The following is a 13910-nucleotide window of genomic DNA, read 5'->3' as shown; positions in this document are numbered from 1 at the left end:
CTTCCCATAGATGTCCAAGTCTTAGTGATGTCTTGCATGGCTTTCTCAATCCTATTTTTGTCTCACATGGGTACATGTGCATATTGTAATGTAAACATGTTGTAAAAGTGAAAGACCAAGTGTCAATAGTAGAATGTAACAGTCATGTAGTAGTTGAAGAGTCATGAGGGTAGGTGAAGAGTCACAAAGGGGAATGCCAAGCCCCACCCTTTGCTATTTATAGAACCTCATAACTCATTGTAGAAGATTTTGGGAGCCAAGCATCCTATAGGTGTAACTTAGAGAAACCTTGGAGTGTATTGTAATGAGCCTTGGCTTCTCCACAGTGCAGAGCTAGTACATCCCTTTGGAGGAGAAGGTGGCAGTGACTGTAACTTTCTTCTATCGGGACTAGTGATTGGTCATAGTTGTATGTATGTTTGGATCTTTCACTCTTTTAATATAACATAGCCAACAAATTTCATGCATATGTTGTTATTGTAATTCACCTATCTTGGTTACTCTAATGATATATGTAGTTGTTATTTACGCATGTATGTATGGACTATTCTGTATATGTTTTTATGAATCTTATTGAAATGTGTTGTTGGTATAACCATCACGCAGGATCATCAACTATCTTGCTTTATAGCTAGTGATGTATTTCTACTCGTGTGTTCCGTTTCAATCTACGTGATATCACAGGTTTCTAAGGGGTGCACTGATCCCCTTGTTCTGTGTGTTAGAGCCTTTCATGCACCTTCCTTCACTTGTTGGAAAGGTCACACCCTTGATACCAACAAGGAAATATTACTTACCTCTGCACATAGCCGTGGTCAAGGAGATAACGTACTACCCCACTACGGGGACTCCTACACTAAACGGTGTGAGGTCTAGTTGAGACTTCTTACCGGGGAGATTCGCTGACATGTTGGTAGGTCCATCACCGTTTACATTTCTGGCGCTAGAAGGAGGGCCATATGACAAGCTGAGTTCTCACATCCTGTTTTAAATCTTCGCACATCTGTGTTGGATATCATTAGAGTCCTCCCTCCCTGATGTATGTCTAATGCTCAATCCATCGATATCACGAGGGAGTTTTATCATCTCTTATCAGAATTCACATATGATGGTGAAGGAAAAGAGGCCTGGATTGAGCACTTACATGACTTCCTTGAATTCTTGGAGGATGCAGATGAGTTTGATGAAGTCAAGGTTAGCTTGCTGCTTTCATGCACACTTCACAAATTGCCAAGCCGAGAGTTCTAAAACCTACCTCACAATTGTGTGCACTCACTTAAGCAGTTTTGCAATCTAACTGAATCTACTTTCCATAATTTTGATCCTGACCCTCTTGACAAAGAATTGTTAAAACAATGGAAGACTCCACATGAATCGCTTATGGATTTTTGGAAGCACTTCTGTGTACTTCAGTTCGAAGCTCCAAAAATTCTAATGAAATTCCAATATCTTTGGGACAGATTTGAATATTTCCTTCACAAATCGTTCTATCCCAAGATGAAGTTGAAGTTCAAACCTCGCTAAGCATTCTTCAGTGATGGAGATGCACAATCAAAAGCGGACACATTTGATGTCACAAGTGACTATCCACCTTCCCCTCATCAAACAAATCTGCCACCGTAGAGTGATGTGGGAGAACATGCACACACGTCTGTTCAACTGTCACATCCTCCCATCATCAATACTCTCATTTTCTGTGCAGAATTGGTTGGGAAGCCCATGGGTCATCACATGAATTTGTTACCTTAGCCTTTGTCTTAGAGTTCCGCTTATCCTTCGGATTCCACTGTCTTGTGTTCTTCTGTTCCAAACTCTACACCTATTGTGAACGAGGATCAAGCTACCAACAGATTTGGTGCTACACAGCCAAACTACACTGTCATTTATGATGAGTATGACTAGGAACCTGAAAATCAACCCGCAGTGATGGATGATCTCCTTTTGTCTGTGCCTCCTCCGATTTTTCCTGACATCTTCGGTGATTTTTCCATCTCTGATTTTCCTTGTGTAATCCATCCATGGATGCATTCACTGTTGATCATTCACAGAACACACCCGATGTCATTCCATCATTTGACAGTGGAGAGGGAAAATTCTTCATTGAAAATCCACTTGATTTTTCATCTTCTTTTTCCAGAAAGTAGAGGGTGAACATTCTTGCTTCTCATCTACCCCTCTATTTGATTTTTCTGATCATGAGGATGTCGATGAACTCATTCATTTTTTTTATCGTAGCTGTCATGACCTATTTACTCTTGTATTCAATCATGATGTTGATTATATCATTGTTGATCTTTCAAAGCCACCTATTTATGATGATCTATCTGTCGATAAAGTCAAAACCCCACAAGCTATCAAGGCCCTTTAGCCCAAGCTGATGGTTATGTCAGGCCCTCGCTATCCCAAGGTTTTTCTCACTTCCAATCAGGAAATTATTGAAATACCCAAGGCTCCTCATCACTCATCTGTATGCATTGAAGATCAATTCAATGCTCAGATTTCACTTCCTCCACTCGAACCACGTGATCCCATCGCTCATGCATTGGAGGAATCTTACACAACAAGCACACTTGCACGACATAAGTTGTCTATGTTTCTCATGTTTGCTTGCATGTCATAGTTAAGAGAGTACATATGCTTAACATCTTCATGCAGTGTAGCAAAGCACCATGGAAAGTCCACTGAGTGCATGTCATGCACTTGCACTTTTTTCTTTTTCGTGGATGCATTTAAACTCAGAGTGTGTTTGTCTTCATTATTATATCTTCCATGTTTTCTGGTTCGCCTAACTGTGTTGTTCATGAACCATGCCTTCACCAACATGGGTCAACCAATGCACTAGTGGTTGCATTGTAAATATCACTTTACGTGAGGATACCCATGCATCGTTAGCTTTGGAGTAGGAGTAATGTTTTCTTTATGTCTTTTTTTCTTGCATGCATATTTTCTTTCTTTCTTTGTGTGTTTGTTTGCTTTTCTGCTTTCTTTTCTTACTCGCCTTGCTTTTTCATTCGCTTCTACTCTTTTCTTTGTTGTTTTTTTACTTGTTTACATTCGTAAATTAATTTCGCATGAAACTGTGCGTGACTCTTGAAACAAGAAGGGTAAAGTACAAGAGGACTTGTGCAATTATCAATGCTTGGTTATCTGTCATCCTATCTCTATATTAAGAAATTTTTGTCTTCATCCCATGATACACCAATGGAAAATATGTTATGTTTGAAGTATTTTTGGTTGTGATACTCACCTAGGAAATTGCGCAATTCTGGAGGGGAACTAGCCTTCCCTCTAGAAATTGCACAATCCATCTGGGCTAGATGCTAGGGTCCAGAAATGCACAATCCAGCTAGGAAATATTCCCTCTAAAAATAGCACAATGCAACCCAACACTAGGCTTCATCTCAGAAATTGTGCAATTATGACTGACAGCTAGGGCTTCAATCCAGAAATTACACAATGCATGAGGGACAACCAGACTTGGTCAGCCTGGAAACTTTGCAAATGTCATTCCCAAGCTTGTAGACTATTGCATGTGCTCCCAGGTTTACCGGTCCCCTCCAGGGTTGAGAAATCTTGATTTGGATGCATAGGTTATTTTTTCCCAAAAAATCAAAAAAAAAAAAAAAAAATGCATCCCTAGATTTTAGGGATCCATTTTTAATGCATGTTAGCTTGTAGAAGAACTGTTTTAGTTTTCCATTCCATCTCACTGATGTTGCATGCATGGCACTGTTTCTTCACTAATGGTCGTCGTTGTAGCAACTCGCTTCACACACATGCTTTTTTTCCCATTTTCTAGAAATTGCACTCACTGTTTTCATGCATGATCATTCACTCTTGTTTTAACTCAGCTTCACCATTCATTTAGACCTTTTCATGTTTTTAGTCGCTCGTCGGCAGGTCTAGGTTGTCGTGCCTCGGACCTTGCCTTGCCTGGATTGCAATGTGAATTTCTGAGAGTGAAGGCTATGTCTTCCCCCAAAAAATTGCAGAAATCTGGCCTAGCACTAGCCTCCCACAGGGGCTTCACTGAGGGAGCAATACCATAACACATGCATTCATATTAGGGGATATATATTGAGGAAAAAATGACATAATATATTGAGCATATATTAGGGGGTAAAGGGTTTTTATATTGGAAGGTATAAAAAATGGAGCTCAATGTTAATGAAAAAATATAAAGGGATATAAAAAATGTGAATGAAAAAATGGATACCTACAATATCTAGTGAAAGTAGGGGTTTTTTCAATTAGGAAGGTGTATTGTGTTTGTATTGGTAGGGGGTTAAATAATGTGATTTTTAGAGGTATTTTATAATATGTAGTCAAATTAAGGGTATTGTTTAGTATGCCATGAATGTACATGATATGTCATAGGTTCATTGAGTGAAGCCCTCGTGTGGCCTCAAAGGTTGCTCTATGCAATTATGAGAGGAAGTTCCCTTTTGGCCCCAGAAATTGCATAAATGTAGTTTTTTGGTTTGCAGTCCTTGCTGACTGAAACTGTGCATTGCGCAATTTCAGTATTGACTCAGCCTCCTGACAGCCTCGACTGCACCTTGCGTAGTTTTGGCAGTTAGTCTCCCAGGCTCGCGGTGAAAATTGTGCAATATTCCCAGTCAGTCACCCAGGTATGTTGCATGTCATTCCTCAAGCTTCTTTTAGTTTTCAACTAATAGATTTCTTGCCATGAGTGTTTCTCTGTCTCCAAGAATCATAGGTATTCCTCTGTGTCTCCACAGTACAGTTAAAATGGCTTCCAAGGGAGGAGGTTCAAAGGACACTGTTGAGAGTGCAATTGCAGATGTAGTTGAGCAAGTCTCTATGAAATTTCCCATCTATGAAGACACCAAGTTGTTCATAGACAAGGATATCAAGATGAAATGGCATGACATCAATGATACATTCCCATGCTCATTTGAGGAAGATCTGGAAGACCACAGGGTTTATGTCAAAATTCATAAGTCTGGCTTGTACCAGATTGCATGAGGGTATCTTGTGTTTCCATGCGTGGACATGATCCACTAGATTGTCTCGCATACTAATCCAGAGACAATGGTGTTGAGCAGCGCCAGTGGAAGACAACTTGCGACCTTCGGGCTAAGGAATTTCAGGAGATGTATCACTTACCACAGTTGGTGAGTACGATGGAAAAACCCTTTAGCAAACCCAGCAGCAGTGCAAACTCAAGAGATATCTTGAAGAGCTGGGTGGAAGAGACAGCAGAGATTAGGTCAACACCCAGTAAGGTTTACAAGATGAAGATATTATGGAAGGCATATAAGCTCTTGGTCATATTTGCATGCTGCTTATATCGCCAAGAGAGCACAGAAACCTTCCCGTAGAGTTGGGTGATTGTGTTGGATCAACTGGTGAGCAAAGGAAGACCTTGCAACTAGTTTGACATGTTGGATCTTAGGTTGAAGTAACAGGTAACAGAAGCCCGACATCTGCCCAAGGGTCAGCAAGTGAAGATATACATGTCTGCTTACATACTAGATGGAGTCTATTCCCATCAGTAGTTCCCAGGCTTGGGTTGGGCATGGACACCTTCAGAAGCCTCTATGCACACTTATTGTATGTTGTTCTCGAAATGAAGCTTCCATGGAGTTATCATACAGTTATCAGACCACTTCTTCACCTCAGTGTATAAGATGATATTTGAGCAAGATCCACCTTGCATGTCACAGGCAGTGATGGAGGCATTGATCGACATAGGAGATTCATATGCCTCACCCATGGGTACCTTCATATGGATGTACAATGTGGAGAAGGCTCTGCATGTTTTACCAAAGTTTTCCATGGATAAGCTCATCATCCAAGAGGCGTCATATCACATCTCGATAGGGTTGTCAGCTAGACTACACAGGAATAAGAAGGAACCTTGGCCCACTCTTCCTTTGCGGATCGGGTTGTATGAGATCTGGAATTTCAAGCATGTTCAGGCTGAAACAGAGGAGTTCAAAAGATTCACCTTCGACATCAAAAGTTTCAATTTGTATGACCTGCATTGCTTGGTGAAGGACCACTGTGCGAGAGTGAAACATGCCTGGATCCACGGGATGTGTCATTGGCCTGAGGAGGACCCATGGATATAATGCTATCACTTCTCAAGGCTCAATGAACCTGTTAGCATAGCTGTAGAATGGCTAGCAAATTAGAAGGAAGCATCATCTCAAATAGCAGCAGCAGAGGGTAGCACGCTTTCATGTGAAAAAGGCAAGAGGAAGGTTGTTGATAGCGAAGAGGCAGAGAAAAGTTGCAAGTTCAAAGAACATCCACTTGTGTTGAAATCAGCTTTGGAGATATAGGATAAGAGGCAACAACATGACAGAAGAATTTCTCAAAGGCAAAGAGAGAAACAGAGGATGTAGAAAACAGAAAACGAGTTGCAGGAGTTGAAGTAGAAACTCAGGGAAGAACAGGAGTTGCGCAGAAGAGAGAAGGAAGCACAATAGGAATAGGTACATCAGGAGGTGCAACATGTATAGATTGATGAAACATTGTCCATATAGGTTATAGACTCATTCGAGCAGCTGGCATAAAGAAGACAGGGTGAGCAGTCACAAGAGCAGGACTTGGCTCAAGAGATTGAATAGATGCTAGAGCAGATGGACACGGATATGGTTCAACCAGATTCATATCAGGATATTGACCTCATCCCTGAAGACCAAGAGGTCACCCCACCAGCTTCACCAGATCCAGAAGCAGAGTAAGCCCCAGGTGATCAAGTAGACACTAATATCCTTGAAGACGATTTAGAGGCGGAGATGCATAACATATCTTTCGACGAGTCAAAACACTGGGTTGTGCATTCGCACAGAGTGCCTACTCTGGATGTCCATGTATCTCCTGTGCAGTTTGAAGAACGAGTGATCATGTCCGATGTGCGCAAGAATCTAGCTGCATTGGTCAATGCTACCAAAGTATATGCCTAAGCCACTAGCTCGAGTGTTAGATTCTTGATAGCTGAGAATGAGCGCATGGCTAAGGAATTAGAAGCAGCTAAGTAGGGAGGAGAATAGGTTATAGAATCCGCCAAAGCAAAGTTTCGGAAAGTGATATTGGATGAAGTATCGTCTCTTGAGACATTCGTGTGGATTTTGTATTCCAAATTCATCACCATGCATAAGTCAGTTGTCCATCTTAATGGTTGGCAGTAGTGTTGTGCTAGGAGAGAACGCATATTTTTAGATCTACACACTGTTTTCGATCACATGCAAACATGGACAATGAGGTACAAAGGAGCCGCATTACACTTGCCAAAGATGATGAAGTGAAAGGCAGTAGAGTTGAAGGCACACATATGGAGTCAGATACGGAACTATGAGGAACTCCCGCAGTTCATCACCAGTTTGTAGGCTTTACATGAATGGGTCTTTAGGAGCATGGATGTCATTGAGGGCATGCATGCGATCCCATCCATCGGCACACTCACTGAGGTGAAGACAAAGAACCACGTCTGACTGGAGTTGGACATCTACTTTTATCAGTTGATGTGTGTACCCACCAATGCAGACTTAGAGATCAACACATACACTATGCATGAGTATGTTGTTGGTCTGGTTGCACTCAAGACTATGATGCGCATGTTATCAGATGAGTTGGATAGAGGTTCCAAATCAGTGTACTTAGATGCAACAAAGGCAAGAGTTTTCTTTCAGAAGGATGTCACCATAGAGCATGTGGACACCATAATAGACTACCAAGCTTGGCATAAGTTCACCACCATCGATCATCCCAAGGATGTCGAAGAGTTGGTATTCCCACAACTGTCTGAGTCTTAGTGATGTCTTGCATGGCTTTCTCAAGCCTATTTTTTTCTCACATGGGTATAGGTTTAGATTGTAATGTAAACATGCTGTAAAAGTGAAATACCAAGTGTCGATAGTAGAATGTAATAGTCATGTAGTAGTTGAAGAGTCATGAGGTTAGGTGAAGAGTCACAAAGGGGAATTTCAAGGGTCACCCCACCCTTTGCTATTTATAGAAACTCATAACTCATTGTATAGGATTTTGGGAGCCAAGCTTTCTATAGGTGTGACTTAGAGAAATCTTGGAGTGTACTATAATGAGCCTTGGCTTCTCCATAGTGCAAAGCTAGTACATCTCTTTGGAGGAGGAGGCGATAGTGACTGTAACGTTCCGCTATCAGGACTAGTGGTTAGTCATGGTCTTATGTATGGTTAGATCTTTCAGTCTTTTAATATAACATATCCATCACGTTTCATACATATGTTGTTATTGTAGTTCACCTATCTTGGTTACTCTAATGATATATTTAGTTGTTATTTACACATGTATGTATGGACTATTATGTATATATTTGTATGAATCTTATCGAAACGTGTTGTTGGTATAACCATCACTCAGGATCATCGACTATCTTGCTTTCCAGCTAGTGATGTCTTTATGCTTGTGTGTTCCCTTTCAAGCTGCATCCTATCACAAGTTTCTAATGGGCGCGCTCATCCCTTCATTTCGTGTGTTAGAGCCTTTCATGCACCTTACTTGACTTGTTGCAAAGGTCACACCCTTGCTACCAACAAGGACATCTTACTTACCTTTGCGCATAACCGCGGTCAAGGCGATACCATACTAACCCATTGTTGGGACTCCTAGAGCAAAGAGTCTGAGGACTAGTTGGGACTTCTTACTGGGGAGATCCCCTGAAATTTTGGTGGGTCCAAGACCGTCAACATGTTCTTATTCTTTTGATTGATCTATTGGATTCCACTAGTTGAAACTAGAAGTAGATTCTTGTCCTGTGCTTTAGTAATTTTCATGAGCTTGTGAATCTACATGATTTTCTACATGGTATTAGAGTTGAAGACAATATACTAGAGGAGATTTTGATGTTTTGAGTTTTGGGTTACAGGTGAAATTCGAATTTGCAAGACAGACTTCAAGATTGGCAGATGGTGTTCTATGGTTTGTGACTTGAGTATGCCTTGGAAGGAAGCGTGAATTTTGTAGTTTGGAAGGACAAAATGGAGGTTGTGCCAGAGGATAATGGTTTGAAGGAATTCATTGATCAATAAATTCCTAAGCCAGCAGCATCTGATGCAGAGAACTTGGCCAAATGGAAGAAGTGTGTGGTGAAGGCGAGGTGAATAGTCCTTGAGGGAATTCAAGACCACATTGTCTCGAGTACCCATGGTAGCGAAACTTTGTATGCTATGTGGAAAACATTGGCGGACTTGTATTAGAACAATAGTGACCAAATTAAATTGGCACTGAAGGACAAACCTCTAAAAATGAAAATGGAGAAAGGCAAGACTATTACAAAATACTTGACCAAGTTCACTCAACGTCGTGATGAACTTGGAAGTGTTGGAATCATAGTTGTCGAGGATGATATGGCGATTCTTTCTCTTCTAAGACACCAAAATAGTTCACATAGTTATCAGGTGTTGGCTTAGGGGGTCCTAACCCATGTTCAATGTTAAGTTAGCCAAACAAATACCTACACTACTGGCCCTTTCGGCATCAATCTGCGGAGCGCAGACTGAAGTCTCACTCAAAGTAGTATGGGGGGATGATGAAACCAAGTTTCCACACCCAGAGATTAGTGTAATGTCATTTTATGCCCTAAATATACCTTCGCACAGATCGATAATCCCTTGAGGCTTATCGATATGACTTCCTCTTATCAATCTCCAGACCTTCGTGAAAGTCTATGACTATCTTTCATAGACCCTAAACAATTGATTCAACCACTTACATGCCTCTATAATCACTCCTAAGTCTGTTATTACCCAAATCAGTTTAAGTGTCTGATATCTTTAGCATGCATTAAGATATTCTTCGCATAAACAGATATTATTACTGACATTCATATAACAATGTAAATCATATATATCCGCACATCAATACAACATTCAATCATAAACCCATTATTCATCATAACATAATCGCATTCATTCATAACATAAGTAAAAGGAAAAAAAACAGATATTTCTGGAACAATCTCTTTATTAATGCTTCATATCTTTTTACAAACTCAAACTACCCTGCGCACTCAGCTGTAGGGGTCCGCACACTCAGTTGTGGACTCTACTCTAGGCCTCTGTGCACACAGCTGCAGAGCCTCTCTTCTACTCTAAGACTCTTCACTCGTCACTTCTACCGACCCATTACATTCCTATATTTCGCTACCAAAACTTGCCTTAGACTCTCTAAGACTTTACTTTTTATACAATCCCATGGTCTGCAGACCATGGGTAGATCTTCTAATATCTTACATAAAAGAAGGGTAAAAACCTTTATGACACTTTACATCTACGCACTCTGTGACCACATATTGTGGAGACTTTACTGTTTATATACAAAAACTTGGGTTTTCAGCCCCAAAACTTAGGCTTTTCCCAGAAAATTGACCTTAGGGGACCTTGTCCCAACATCAGGACTTTGTCAATGGTCGGGAGAAGCTACCAGATTGGGAACGACTATGGTCAGTTTTGATGTAGGAGGAGATCAGGAGGAACACCAAGCATGGCTCTTCATCAAAGATTAATGATGAAGATAATTTTTCCTTAGGAATTAAGGCGAAGAATGGGAAAGAGAAATATTCCCATTCCAAATCGGATTCTTAGCATGGAGGTCAGAAGAAAGACATGACAAAAGTTAAGTGCTTCCATTGTCATGAGCTAGGCCATTTTGCTACAAATTTTCCACTCAAGAAGTCTAAGAGGAAGTCCTCAGGAGGAGCGGCAGGTGAGGCTTTAGCCTTTCAATTCAAATTCGAATTTTCCCTCATTGCATGCATGGTGTCATCAATTATGGCAAGTGTAAGGTACTTAGAAAGTGGCGCTACATTCCACATGACTGGCGACTAAGAGCTATTTAGTGACCTAGAGGAGAAAGATCTCCTGATGCATATCGATATGGGTGACGATGGGAAGTATAGTGTTACTGGATTGGGCACAATTCCTTTTTAGAGGGAGCATGGGGCTCCACTCACCTCGAAGAATTTTATGTATGTGCCTAGGTTGAAGAAGAACTTGGTATACATTTCCATGCTTGATGATAGAGGTCATGATTTGATCTTCTTGAGAGGAAAGGCATTCCTTTAACACATAGCCACGGGTCAAGTAAAGAAGATAGGGATTCAGGTGAAGAATCTCTATAAGCTAGAGGTAGAGGAGTGTTTTTATTTGAGAACAAAAGTATAAAGGGTGCAGATCCAAGATTTTGGTGAGTTTTGACACAGGCGATTGGGCCACTTGCATCATGGGGCTTTGAAGATATTGCAGCAAATCTCTACCGGTCTTCCCAAAGTTATAGTTGAGCAAGTTGATACATACAAGCCTGGGTGTACTTTGGGAAAATACACCAAGTCTTCCTTTCATGACAAAGACAATTGAGCAAAGGCTATTCTAGAGAAAGTCCATTTGGATGTCTGTGGACCATTCTCGACATCATCCATGGCCAAACACATGTATTATGTTATTTTTTTAATGACTATTCTCATAAATTTTCAATATTTTTCATGTAGAAAAGGATTAAAATTTCACAAAGTTTTGCGAGTTTAAATAATTGGTGGAGAAAGAGTGGGGCAAGAAGGTTAAAGCTCTATAGAGTGATAATAATGGTGAGTATGTCTCAAACAAGTTTAAGAACTTCTGTGAAGTGGAAGGGATTAAACGGGAGTTGACGACACCCCATAACCCTCAGTAGAATGGGGTGGATGAGAGGAAGAATAGAAGCATAATAGGGGCATAGTGGGACATGTTGCATGATTAGGGCCTACCACTTCATGTGTGGGCTGAGGCATTCAACACAACGGTTTATGTTCAAAACCGTAGCCCACATCAGATACTTGAGATGAAGACACCAAAGGAGGCTTAATTTGGTAAGAGGCTAGATGTTGGTCACTTCAGGAGTTTTGGGTCATTGATATATTTCCATGTGACCAAAGATGCATGGAAGAAGCTTGAGATGACAACATAGTCCGGGATATTTGTTGGGTACGCTGATACACCTCACAACTATTGGGTGTACTTGTCGACTAGCGGGATGACATTGCTTTGTAGGGTGTCAGATTCAATGAGGAGAAGTTCATGTGAACTTCCCTTGAGAGGGAGCTTAAGCTATGTTCGGATGAGGAGCATTTATCTCCTTAGGTTTATGAGCCTCATATTGATGTGGATCAACCACGTGTAGAGGATCCGAGAGTGGAGATATCCACTCAGGAAAAGTCTTTTAGAGAGGGAATAATTCGCTAGAGAGGCTAACAGATTGTTGGATGATGCATGGGAGAATGTGAGAGCACCCACTTCTCAGCACAGGCAGAGGAGGTCACTTGAGAGGTACACTAGATACATGGCTCTTATGGGCAAATGTGTTGTGACAAAGCCATCTTCCTTTAAGAAAGCAGTGCAGCAAGCCGTTTGGGTTGATGCCATGGTGGAGGAGTATGACTCCATAGTTCATAACAGTATTTGGGATGTGGTCCCGAGACCAGAGGACAAGTCAGTGGTGAGCTCATGTTGGCTTTACAAGGTAAAGAAAGTTGTATATGGTAGTGTGGAGAAGCATAAGTCTATATTTGTGGCCTGTGGATTTTCATGGGTAGAGGGTATTGAATATGAAGAGACATCTGCTCCTGTTTCAAGGTACTCTTCAATCAGATCTTTATTGGAACTATCAACGCAGATGGGTTGGAAGATACATCAAATGGATGTGAAGACAACCTTCCTTAAAGGAATGATTAAGGAAGATGTGTACATAGAGAAGCCTAAAGGTTTTGAGACCTTTGATCGTGACTTGGATGTGTGCCGACTTAAGAGAGCGTTGTATGGGCTGAAGCAAGCACCTCATGCTTGGTACACTAGGATAAATAGCTACTTCACCAGGTTGGGCTTCATGAAGAGTGAAGTGGATTCCAACCTATACCAGATAATGGTGGAAGGCAAGTTGTTGATCATTTTACATTCTTTGGATGATCTCATACTGACAGGTGATGATCAGCTGGTCAAGTCTTGTAAGGAGGACCTTTGTTGAAATATGGCAACAAGAATATTCCAATTTAATTTGTACTTGAATTAAATTGTGAATTAAAATCGAATTTAGTCTTAACAACTACTTGGAAATAATTAATTAATTTATTTTAAATTAATTAGTTGGAGAAATTCAAGTTAGAAGTCTTTCTGAAGTCATGCAAGAGTTATCCCTTAAGTTAAGGAAATAAGATTGAGTTATATTTGAGTTGTAGTTAGTTAACTCAGTTTACTGAGTTACGTCCAGTTAAATTACTTCCAAAATGTTTGAGGAACTAATAGTGAGTTAACAGTCAGTTGATGCATTAATGCACTCAACTAGTGCTACTCCAGTTAACTGAAGATTCCCTCATCATAACTCATGCATGTCTATTCTGAGAAATACCCAGTTGAGATTAATGTTCAAGGACAATGTACTATTAGTTTCATGTGTTTTCTCATGGAGAAAACTCATGCATGCAGTCAAGGATTCATCCTTGAGGATTGCACAGTTTTGAAGGCTTGTTTTTTTTCCACTTGGTAATAGGATAATCATCCACAAGGAATAGTGCAAGGAAATAGGAGCTTGGAGGGTAGAGAGGAAGGCTAGAGAGAAGCCAAGATTGCCTGTGAGCATCTGTAAGGATTGTACTGAGAGCTGGCTAGCTGTGAGAGCTAAGCTTTGTATAATTCCTATGTATTTCCACCAAGTATGATAATACAATAGTGTGGGGTTTTTATCTGAGACTTTCCCCAAAGTATTTTCATGTGTATTGTGCCATTGATTCTTCTTCTTCTGGTTATATTGTTCAACTCAATCTTTAAGCTTCCGCAAATTGATAGAAGATGTAGGTTATAATATTCTGCTTTGATTTATATTGCATTATCAGGTTAACCTATCGTAAATTTTCTACATGGTATCGGAGCTGT

This window comes from Pinus tabuliformis, chromosome Q (genome assembly GCF_031772625.1).
Source record: "Pinus tabuliformis cultivar Carrire ecotype Pingquan chromosome Q, CPIR1, whole genome shotgun sequence".
NCBI classification, from domain to species: domain Eukaryota; kingdom Viridiplantae; phylum Streptophyta; class Pinopsida; order Pinales; family Pinaceae; genus Pinus; species Pinus tabuliformis.
This window is presented reverse-complemented; position numbering follows the sequence as displayed.